This window comes from Petaurus breviceps, unplaced genomic scaffold (assembly GCF_028583685.1).
Source record: "Petaurus breviceps papuanus isolate PSGF00001 unplaced genomic scaffold, PetGlider_PUasm1.0 76, whole genome shotgun sequence".
Taxonomy (NCBI): Eukaryota; Metazoa; Chordata; class Mammalia; order Diprotodontia; family Petauridae; genus Petaurus; species Petaurus breviceps.
In genome coordinates, this window is record NW_027186473.1 from 34581358 (window position 1) to 34594025 (window position 12668).

Here is a 12668-nt window from a genome sequence, read left to right on the forward strand (position 1 = left end):
AAGAAAGAAAGAAAGAAAGAAAGAAAGAAAGAAAGAAAGAAAGAAAGGAAGGAAGAAAGAAAGAAAGAAAGAGGAAGGAAGGAATAAAGGAAAGTCCTTGTCCTCAAATAACTTCCAGTTGAAAAGAGACATAATTTAGGCATAAATATAAGAATGATAAAAAGGGGTATATGACAAGATCAAAGTAAAGAGCCAGAAAAAGTAGGAGAGAAATGTGAAAAGAGGAATACATTTAAATGAAGAGAATCAGAAAAGGCCTCAAAAAAAGAAGGTGAACCATGATTATGGGAGCCTAGAAGGCAGAAAAAAGATTTCAATAAAATGGATAGGATGCATTTCATGCATGAAAAATGTAATGATCTATCCAAAGGTTTCACTTTCTTCATCTTGTTTTTGGGATAATACAGAAACTCCTATGTTTGGCTTTTAAATTCTTTTACCATATGTATCCTGCCTATATTTCTGAGCTTACTGTTTTTCACTTTCTTTCATGAACTCTAAGATTCCATCAAAACGTATATATTGTATGGGACGATGGTATTACAGTGTTGGAATTAGAGGGGACCTTAGATATCATTCAATATAACCTTTTTATATTATAGCAGACATGAATGAGGCATTGGGATATTAAGTGACTTGTCCAGAATCACACAACTAGAACTTTGAGCCAGCACTATAAATTACATCTTCTTGACTTTTAAAATTCCATATCTTGTATACATCACTTGCATAAGTGCTTCCTTCTCACCCCCTGAAGACTCTTCTTCCATGCCTGTTATTGATTCCTTTCACAACTCTGAGTCATATAATCCAAAATTTTGCTCAAAGCTTAATTCAAATGCCACCTCTAACTTTTAAAATGAAATATAAATGGACTTTTCCAGGTACTTGTGCTGTTCCTTGGGGCTTATAAATTACATTATAATGACTTTTTATATACTTTGCATTTATTCTTCTATATGGGTTGATGTTAACCCCTTTCCTCTCTACCATGTTGTTGTTTGCTTTTTTGTTTCTCTTAATTTTTAATCAAAATTTATTTTTTCTCCCTCATTAAAAAGAGAGCATAAAAGCAATTGTTTATTTTATTACTAATAAAATAATTACAAATAATAGTATATATTTAGAACAAATTATATAATTCTATAGATTTGCAACAAATAAATATAGACAAGCAAAACAAATTCCTGATTTGTTTATGTCTGAAAATATTTGTCTCATTATATATCTTGAGTCCATCACTTTTTTGTTAAGAAGTGGGCAGCATGGTTCATCATTGGTTCTCTGGTATGGTGGTTGATCAGTGCATTAATCTGATCTCTCATGTCTTAGAAATACCATCATCTTTCCAATGCTGTTGTCTTTTTCTAAATCGTTCTCTTGCTTCTTTTTCATTTCTTCAGCATCATTTTTGCACAAATCTGTTTCTTCACTTATTACATAGTAATTCATGGATGCATGGAGTGTTCAAGAGGACTAGCACTTCTGCTGTGAAGGTTTGTCAAGTCCTTTACCTCTTTTGGTGGTTATGTCATCAGTCCTCTTCAAAAATGAAGGACAAACAACAAAACACCAAAAAACAACACAGTAGTAGCATTCTATTCCTTTGTATTCCACACATTCATAGCCATTCCTTAATTAATCCCTTATATAATTTCTATTTTTTGCCCACTATTAAAAGAAGTATACATAATTTTGTACTTATTGGCCCATTTTCCTCTTACTTTTATCTCCCTGGTGGTATAATAGTAATAGGAGTTTCATTAGGTCAAAGGGTATGTACAGTTTACTGATATTTGGGTCACTTTTTTGCTTTCTAGAATGACTGGACCAAAGATTCCCAAACTTATTTGACCTACTTCCCCCTCTTAAAAAAATACCCAGTGCTCCCTGAAATCTACTTTCTTTAATCCCTGAATTCATATGTGTGTATGTATTTGTATATACATATATATATATATATAATGACACATCTTAAATTTAATAATTTGTAGTAAATTTGTGGATTTTTCCTGCATTGAAATTTTTAATTATGCAATATTGTATCATGTAACCACATAGAATTGTATTGTAAACAAGTCATTGCATGTGCAGATTCCTGTTGATGCATGCTGAACTTCCCAACAATGCACAACATGAATCAAGTAAGACTTGTTGGCAGATTTGACCACAGATAGGTTATAACATATTATGTGTGTTTATTTGGAAAATAATTTAATCACTATGACTTTAATTCTATTTCATGAGAGATGAGACATGTATGAATATTTTTAAACTTTTTTCTCTTTTCTTCTTTTCCTATGCTTCTACCTCTCCCTTATTTTTATTCAGTGCACCCCAATGGCACCCAATGCTCCTACCCCCCATTACTCCAATGCCCACCAGGGGGAGTATCACCCACATTGAAAATCTATGTTGTAACGTTCCACAACTCTACTAATAGTACAAGAATATTAGTAAACTTGGTATTTTTCTATGACCAACAAGGAATGACCAGAGATTTTTGATCAGGGAAATAATATACTCAGAGGCAGACTGCATTGAACACAAGGTTCAGGATAAGTTGGTGTAGAACCAAGCATGAGCAGCTTTCCAGAGGACTGCTGCTATGAAAAGCTCTAAGGTTCTGATCACATATTCTAGTGAACTCTCTATTAAGCAGTAAATTAAAGCAAAACATTCACTGAAACCAAAGTACAGCATTAGCAATGTTATAATATAACAACTTATCACTAAAGTGGCCACATAGTTCTCACCAAAGTAGCCACATAGATTTAAGCAAAAGATATCATTTAGTAAGTCTTTAATTCAATTATCCTAAAGGAGCAGGCCTCCTTAAGGGACAAAAAGTACAAAGGTCAAAGTTCACCACCCTTATCTCACAGTAAATCATGATCTTCTCAGTCAGCATTAAGTGCCCAGAAAGAGGTCTTTTCATCTTAACTCAAGTCTGGCTCTCAGATTCCATGATTCCTCTTCCATAGTCCCAGCCTTTTCCTGAATTTAACCAGCTGTTACCTGGATTCAAAGGTAGGCAGCTGTCAGCTCCATGTCCAGTTCCTTGTCCAGTTGCCTTTCCATATTGAAGCTCACAGTGTCCAGTCCACCTCAAGTGCTTCACATTTTCTGTTTCTGGAAATACAATGCTTATCAGAGTCAAATCAACATTCGTGCACATTGCCGGCACTGTCATCAATTCACTTTCTGCTTATGAAATCAACACAGAACCACAAAGGATGTCTGAGAACTCAACACAAATTGTTAGTATAGTCCCAGGGCCTCTGAAACTCTCTTCCAGGACTTCTGTAAACAGACAAAGAAAATCCTCTTTCAGGGCTTCCAGTAAGCTTCCAGGCTTCTGTATAAAGTATTACAAAAACAAATCAACATAGACAGAACTGACAGAGTGCCAGGATACCACAAGTTTTCTCCTTCTCAGCTTTGCCACCACAACTGTTCTCTTCTCAGTTCTGCCCTTGCCCAGCTTGGGCTTCTCCTTATATATGGTCATTAGCTCCTCCCTGTTCCACCCCCTTCCTGTTACATCAGCAAATTCCTCCCACTGTGGGTTTCACAAGTTCTGTTTCTTAACAAAGATTTGATATAATCATGGGCAAGGCTCAAAAAGAAACTTGAACTGAAACAAATTGCTAAATAATTAAATAGCTGAAACAAGGCACTAAGTACTTCTTTGCTTGCCATTACAGTTGGAGACTGGGAGAAAATAAGTAGATTTGGAATTTGTCCTCCTAATTTAAGGAATAACATGCTATATTAATCTTCTTCATTCTCCTCTCTCCAAAGTGGAAAAAATTAGAAGGAAGTTTCATAGCTGAATAGCTTCAGTTACTCCTCCATTTCTCCTACTTTTTGTTTGGGGAATGTCACGTAAGGCACTTCACATTCTGGACCTCAGAATCCTCATTTGTGAAATGAAGGCTCACTCTGGTTCGTACCTGCTAGAATTTGAATTTATGATCCTGTTCATTGACAATTTACGCCCAGAAATCTTGAAAGTTGTATCTAATGAGTATGACTTGGGAGTGAGTTTGCTTGCTCATGGGAATATTTTATAGCAGAGAGATCAAATTTAAAATTCTGTAAAAAAAAACAAAACATACCAGGATGTTTCTTGCTCTCCCATTGCATCTGCAGCTTTCTCCAGAACCTGTATGAGTTGTAGATTTTGAAGCAGTAAAATGTACTACATGGATTGCTGGAGGACTTGAAGTCAGATAAGCCCTGAGTTCAAAATTGACTTTGAGCACTCATTAGCCATATGACTATTGCCAAGTAACTGAGACTTCTCTGAAGCTCAGTGATCTTTACTTTAAAATAAAAAAGTAATAACTGTAGTGCTTGCCCCCAAGGGTTGTTGTGAGAATCATGAAATGAGGCATGTAAAGTGCTTTGCATACCTTAATGTGTTCCCCCCCACCTGCAGGTGAATCCTTTTTTATTTATTTTTTTTTCTGTGACTCCTATTTACTTTTGTACTTAAATGCAAATCACTCCGGGGATTTCCCCTTCTATTTTTAGAGGTAAGAGTGAATGATAAAATGAAACTGATGGTTTTGAAAAAAAAATATTAAAGGTATATAATTGATATGTTTATGTCTTCATATAAATTCACTTAAAATAGTCCTTGGAGCTAGGTATATGATGTAAAGTAGGCCTCCTGTCTATTTCTATTAAATTCAAGATATACCTATTAAGTACCTACCACGTATGAAGCAGTCATTATACTAGGCACCAAGAATGCAGAGACAAAAATGGAAAGGATCCCTACCTTTAAGTGCCTTACATTCTACCAAAACCAAAAATTTCATATGGAACTAAGTGAATGCAAATATATTCACAAAGTAATTTAAGAGTGAAAGAAGTTAGGAGAACTGGATTTATTAGGGAAAGATATAAGACTACAGAAGGCAGGAACCAGAGAGGTAATTCTGCCTAACCACCTTCTTTTATAGATAGAGAATTGGTTAGGCTAAATGATTTTCTCCAAGTTATAGAGCTAGTAATCTTCAGGGAGAAGGCTTAAAGCAAAAGTCCTTTGTCTCTAGAGTCAGTCCTCTTTGTCTTGTTCTATCCTATCAGCAGTGGCATTGGACCTTTGACTTTGAGGGAGAGAGAGATTTGAAGAAGGACAGATGGCTAGGGAAATCATTCCAGAAATGGAGCCATGTATGAAAAGGTGCAAAATCTCTACTCTGAGATATTTTATTTAGATTGTGGAAAATATTCTGCTAATCCATTTCCCCATGACTGTTGATTATGTAGTGTCTACAGAGTAATTTTGAAGCCCCAGCAGGACCATTTTCTGGGACTGGGCAGGGAAAGAACCAAAGAAATTACTCAACTGACTTGTTCAAGAATTCTAGCCTTCCTGTGCAAAAATGACCTTGGACTTTCACAAAGGCAATTTAACCATCTCCATCTAGAAGCTAACAGACTTGGATAGGCCTCTAATGCCTTAACCATGTGTGATTGAGAAAAAAAAATGTATTCACAAAAGCACATAGAGAAGAAAAATAAGCTGGTATTCTCTCACACATAATCCAGCCTCATTTTAAGATAAATGTATCAGGTTAAGCAAATGGGTTTAGGCCAAATGCTACTACTAACTGGTTAAGAAAAAGAGTTTTATTAAATGGTTGTCTTGTTCTGTAAAAGAAAACAGTCATTTCAAACCAATATCCTCCTGCTGAATTAACTCCCCTGTTTTCTGAATGAAATAAGGTACTTCGTTATTATTAAGAATTGTTATTTTTAGCTAAAAGTAAACTATTCTAAATCCTCTATGAACAATTCTGACCATCACAAATAATCAGGTAATATGGCAATAACATAATAAAGAATATCTTTGAGGAAGGGAAATATTTTTTTTTCAACTCGATCTGGAATTTTCAAATGGGTGAAAAAGATGCCTCAGTTCTACATACCAGAAGGAAAGGCTGTCAGAAGTATTTCAGTTGCTGGACATTATTAGCCAAAAAAAATGTCACTTCATCTATCTTTGAAGATGAGCTCCTTTTGCAAGTTTGCATGTAGTAAAAAGGTAAACAAGAATAACAATTTCTCTCACTGGACATTTTTTTTAAAGAAGTTAATGCCACACAGAGTTGCTATAAACTAGTCTTTCTGTATTATTATTATATTCTGTTATTTCACTTCAAATTTACAGTTGATTTCCAACTTTGTTACAATATTCATAATTCTCCTTAATATTCTCCAGGAATGGAAATTAACAAAATAATGAAGGCAAAACATAATCCATTTAATAACTTTTTAAAGAATACTATTTTTAGCAGAAGCTGGAAAAGTGCCTTATATTTTATAAAAGATATTCATATTCAAAAAGTCTAATTAAATATTATACCATCTTCTAGCAATTCTTCCATTCAACTCTATAAAGCATTGTAACACAAACATGGATATAGAAAGGATATAATTCTGTATAGGACTTGTTTTAGCAAGAATAGTTATGGAAATGAACTCCAAACGATTGTAATTCTTTGTTGAACTTAGCAGGAGTAGACCAAATAAAATAAATGATAATGAATTTCCTATGCACTTAAGGCTGATAAGATTTCAAGCCTGTGCAGCATTGTAAGAGTCACATTTTAAGTGGTGTCTTCCTTTGTACATAACGTGTGAAGTGAGAAATTGAAGTAATTGTTAGAATAAGGGAAGTTTTGCTTCCCCCCCTTTAGGAGTTATTATGTTGACTTTATTGGTAAAGGTGTTTCAGGTGCAGTATCTCCTTCTCCCACCTCAATTATGTTCTTTTTACTCATTATTTTAAAGACACAGCTGAAGTCGTATTTGTCCCATGAAAGCACCCACCACCTAATGCATTAACCATGTGTGATTAAGAAAGCACTAAATTTGGATTTGGGCGGTGTCAGTTATAAATTGAAAATCATCACTTGATAATTTTATAATCCTTCCAATCACTTTATAGTACCAACTCAATTTTTTAATCTTTAAAATGGGGAAATCACACTTTACACCCTCGCATGCACACACCCTCACACTGGCAGAAGAGCAAGGATGGACAAGGAGCCTACAAGAGCAGGGCAGCAGGCAGGTGAAGCCCAAAGCACAGTCACCAAGAGTAAGTTAGGTTCCACAGCCTAGAATGACTTCAGGGATTTTTATGATGTTGAAATGATCTTAGGCAAAAGAAGACTAAGAAATGGAAATGGGAATATCTCATTAAGAAGGAAAGGTTATGGCATCAATAAGAACATGAAGAAGTCCAAGAATCATTTTCTGCCCTGTGAGAAGTTTATCAATGAGTTTAGTAGACTGCATGTGGCAAGAGAGAAGAGAATTAAATCTGGCAAGCAGACCAAATTCCTAAGAGAAAGCAGAGGAACTCCTTTGGAGAAACTGTTTCATAGACTGGAGTCAGGGAAGATCAAAGGGAGTTCCTGCACATAGAAGCAGATAAGGCAAAAAAAAAGTTATACTACAAAGCAAAAGTCAGGGGCTAGGACAGGGATGCCAAGACTGTGTCTTACTGAATAGGGGGTTGCAGATCATGCCATTAAAAAGAGGCACTGTGGCTTACTGAATGGAGATGCCAGTCATGAGAAAGATATGGGAAGCTTTGGGGAGGACTTCCACTGAATCCACTTGGATTTAAATGAGCAAAAGGGAGTCCTCAATATGGCCAATGAATGTGAGATTATCTAGGACTCAGTGGTTCTTAATGGAATCATGTCACATAGATTTACACATGTGGAAGCCAAGCCATTGAAGCACATGTCTGGTCATCAACAAATATATATAAAGAAAAAGAAATCTCTGACTGCATTTCAAGGGACCCAAAGCCATATTTCATTCTGACAAATGGAGGTCTACACCTGCATGGCCCTGTAAAGAGAAAAGTTGAAAGGGGCAATATTTATGTCTTTGATAAGAGGCTTAGCTATAGCATTTGTCAAATGAGAGAAACTGTCCCTTTCAAGACATTGTACAATACAAGGAAGAGGGATTCACAATATATTGCAGGCCAGCCAGACTTCTGCCAATAATGCCCTGATACCAGACATTATGAAAGAAGTGTGAAAAGTGTTGAAGATGTCCTGTAGTGGCTTAGATTCTTACACCTTACTTAGCACAAGCAGAAGAGAGCGGTGTATAAGGATTGCAGAAGCCATAAGGTGACAATGACCCACACTGACCCAGGGCTCAGGGGGCACCTGAACATTACATTTAGATGATAGTTTAAAGGGATACAAAGCAACACATTGCCATAGCAGGAGGGTTGGTGGCTGTTTTTTTTTTTTTCAGTATAAATCTCAGTACATTCCCAGAATGAACTGCTCATTTGTGTATCTATTCCTGTCCCTCTGCTCATCCCCTTAAAATTCTTCTTTTCAGATGAAAAAATAAAATAAAATAGGGAAAATAGTGCTTGCAGTGCATATTTTAGGGTTGTTGTGAAGAAAGTACTTTATAAACCTTAACATATTATGGAATTAAAAAAAATTCTTTTACTTATTTTTATCTGCACAGTATTCTCGCTTCCCTGGCACCTACAAACTGTTTCAAAGTCTAGAGAAAAAAAAAACCTTCAGTTCTGTGGGAAGGTAGATAGTAACTGCTTTATGAGAGAATGAGGAAAAAAAAATCTACTGCAAAAGGTGTGGCTGGACTGATGAACGCAGTGGTCTATTGTTCATAAGAGCTGAGAACACATGGGCATTGTGTGATCTGAACTCTGTATCTCTCAGTGCCTAGAATGATACTCTGCATACATTAGACATTTAAGCTCATACTTTAGATTTGGAAGGGACCTTAAAGATTGTATAATTCTGTTTCTTCATTTTAAAGACAAGTAGGAAAAAAAGGACTTGTTCAAGGTCACAGTTAGTGTTAGATGTAGGATGCATGTCCTCTGATCCTATATCTGGCTTCCTTTCCTCTAGACCTTGCCAAAACTGAATTATTTAACTTTATATTGATAATTTAAGGTTTTATCTATACAACCCCCAGACTGTTGGTCAATAACATTCAAATGTCTACTACCCGACACCCTGCTAGATACTGGGGATGTAAAGAAAACCTAAAGATAATCCCCACACTTTTGAAGAGTTAATGAATGAGACAAGGTGCAAAACAAAAGAAAAAACAAAAACTATGCACACATGAGCTTTATAGAAAAAATCGTGTGGGAGAGGATCAACATAAGATATTGGTATTAAAGGGAATCAAGAAAGACTTCCAGTGGGCAGTTCATTCTTAGGAACTCAAGGAAATTAGAGACAAAAAAGGAGAAACTTTTTAAAACAATCTACCCCACTCTTCTCAGTTAGTTGTAATGATTAGCATATATAACAAAGCTTATTGGAGATGCAGTGATCCAATAATCTATGATGATAATTAAGAACTACTATAAATCACCCATATGAACAAATTTTGAATTATCGTTTTTCCTGTCTTGCTGACTTTTGCTGAGAACTTTAGGATAAAAGATGGTTAGGTTCCCAGAATAAGGTTCATATTCAGATACAACAGAGTGCCTATTGGCTATGTATAAGTAGAGTCTTTCACTGCAAAAGAATTCTAAGTCCTTCTAAGTTAAGCCTTATCTGACTTGCCCAAGATTGATGCTTTTCAAAGAGGCCCTAGTTCGCTTTGTCTCTATCAGCATAAAGCCACACATTCCGTAACATGTGCAGCCTCGTTGCCTGGGTTGCATTTTCCTCACACCATGCCAAGGCAGAGACCTGGAATCCTAGTGAGATGGAACAAATATATATTATCTTGTATGAGTGTCTCCTCTAGATTACTTCATATACTATAGATAAACATGTTAATTGTCACCTTAATGTGAGACTTCATTTACATTCTTCAAAATAGCATATCAGACTGATATTTTTGTTTGCTTGTTTGTTTTTTGCTAACATAGCCAGGCAGTCCTCTATGCATATGATACTCTCCTTATTTTCCATTGCCTTTTTTTTTTTTTTTAAGCAATTGGGGTTAAGTAACTTGCTCAGGGTTACACGGCCAGTTATTTCTGGGTGTGGTGCTGAGTATCTCAGCCCAGATTTGATCCAGGTCATCCCGACACTGGAGCCTGTGCTCTTACTCGCTGAGCCATCTGGCCGCCCCTAAGCAATTGGGGTTAAGTAACTTGCTCAAGGTTACACAGCCAGCTGTTTCTGAGTGGATGCTATGGTAAGTGTCTGAGCCGGGGATTCGATCTCCAGGTCTTCTCAACACTGGAGCCAGTGCTCTTACACGCTGTGCTACCTGGCCGCCCCCTCTATTGCCTTGTTGAATCAATTTTTTCCATCCAACTACAGCTCTGATGGTACCTCCCACAGGAATTCATTTCTAATCCCCCACTTCATGTGAGTTATTTGTATCAATAAAACTATATTTTAGTTGTGTTTTATATATTTTATATGCTTACCTGTTTAATTGTTGTTCTCTTGAGTAAAATGTAAGTTCTTTGATGGCAGAGACTTTTGTTTCTTTATCTTAGTATATACTTATGCTTAGTGTATGTATATGTGTATATGTATATATATATATGTATATATGTGTGTATAGATAATGCTGAACAATATGCCTGACCCATAAAATAGCAGAATGTCAATAAATTTATTATTAAATAAAATTGAGTTGTCATAAATAGTGCATAACAGACCAAAAGAAGATAGGAACAAAGTATACTTCATAAAATAAAAATTCTAAAGTCAGGATTTAAGAAAGTATATGTAATAGCAAGATAGATTATTTAAACATAAGTATCATCAAAGATAGTATATCTTGGAAGTGAATTTTATCCACTTCTTATTTATGTGCTCTCTAAGTACTGTGTCTAGTCAATGCCTCCATTTCATGTCTCTTTGCTTTTACCCATATTTCCAGAAAACAAATCTCTGTACCTGTTGAAAACAAGAGTTAACCTCCCCCTTTACATATGTGCAAACATAGCCTAATAATGAGTCAGCTTCAGTACAAGCATAATCTATTTATTCCCTGGCAAAAAAAAAGATTCATGCTCTGACCTCTTTAGGAAAGTTCACTTTGACACATGGTTTCTGAGAGAAATAAGCATATAATTTCTTATTTAGAAAATTATGAAATAAAATTTCCCCAATGCTGTTCTACTTGAGATTTTATATTTTTTGAAACTCATAATTTTAACAAAATAACTTCTAATTTTTTTCCTGTGAAAATCAGCTTCTAAAAGCCTAACCAGAGCCTCTGACCCTAAATCATTGTAATTTACATCACCAGTTTGCAATACGGTTGATAAAGTGTCAGATAGCCTAAAGCGAAAGACATTCATGCTACATTTTAGTGTCAATACAAAGAGACAAGGAAGAAGGGAGATGAGAGGAGAATGTACTCATAAAAGGCATCCTTAATTGTTTGGTGTTTTGCCCAGAAGTATAATTCTCATCACTTTGTTAGAAATCTTTAAGCTTTTTTAGAAGCAGAGGAACAGTTCTCCCACACCCCATGCCCCCCAAAAAGGAAATCTTGTAATAACCAAATGAACCTTCGGCAATGGGTTTCATATTTTACCATTGTTCTGTTGTAGTAAACAGCATTTTTAGAATCGCCATTTGACAAAACTGATATGAAATAGTAAGATCTTGTTGAAGATTAATTAATTTCCTTTAAAAAAATTGAAAAGTTGTCCACAAACTCACATACAAAAGTTTACCTGTAAGAAAAAAAAAAGACCCGTTCCACATCTTGCTCCAATTATACTGCTTTAACATTAATGTAGATTATTAACATATAACCTCAAATGGGGTGATCCAATTTTTCTTCAGCTTCCCATCTGTAGTCCATTCTCATGAGGGTATGGAACTCATTTGCACAGGAAGGAGACACTGTAGAGAAGATCTGCTTGGCGTTCCAGGGACAGCTGGAAGTTGCTGTATTTGGCTCTCAGTTCTTCAAAAGTTCCCTAAGCACTACTCCCCTGGCACAAACCTGGGGCATGTTTTCTGGTGCTCTGTGTAAAACACTTCAGTGATTTGGGGAAATGGAGAAATAGAATAGCTCTGAAATCCTAGGGGACACTTCTCAATCTACTTTATATATGATATGCAAAATTTACAGGTTATGTTTTTAACTATTTGTAGAAATCCTTGATTCTTTCTACTCGACTTGAATATAGGATCTCTTTAAACCAGCATATAGACAAACTCAATTTTTACTAAACTATATGGATGTTGTTGCTCTTGTAATTATCTATGACAAATTTCAAATAGACCAGGATTATAGGTCAAGAGCTCTACCAGGCCTTACAGGTCATCTAGTCCAACCCTCTCATATTACAGGTGAGGCTCATTGAGGTTTAATAATGTTTCTGAGGTTACTCAAGTATTAAATGTCAAAGGTGTGATTTGAACCCAGGTTCCCAGACTACAGAGTCAGTGATCTTTGCACTATATCTCACTACTTTCCCTACCTAAACAAAAACAAATCATGTATGGGAAGATTAAAATATAATTTTGTTTTTCAGTCATTCTGTCACGTCTGTTCCTTCGTGACCCTGAGGACCATACTATCCATTGGGTTTTCTTGAAAAAAAAATGTTGTAGTGGTTTGCCATTTCCTTCTCTAGTAGATTAAGGCAAACAGAGGTCGTGTGTGTCTGTGTGTGTGTGTGTGTGTGTGTG

General features: G+C 35.8%; 2 pseudogenes; one reads left to right on the forward strand and one right to left on the reverse strand.

Annotated features, from left to right (window-relative positions):
• The window catches only part of LOC138174947 (dual specificity tyrosine-phosphorylation-regulated kinase 3-like), a 21865-nt pseudogene extending 18687 nt beyond the window's left edge, over positions 1-3178 (reverse strand).
• Positions 3179-3881: 703 nt separating this feature from the next.
• Positions 3882-8178, forward strand: LOC138174948 (chromodomain Y-like protein 2; annotated as a pseudogene).
• The last annotated feature ends 4490 nt before the right edge of the window (positions 8179-12668 follow it).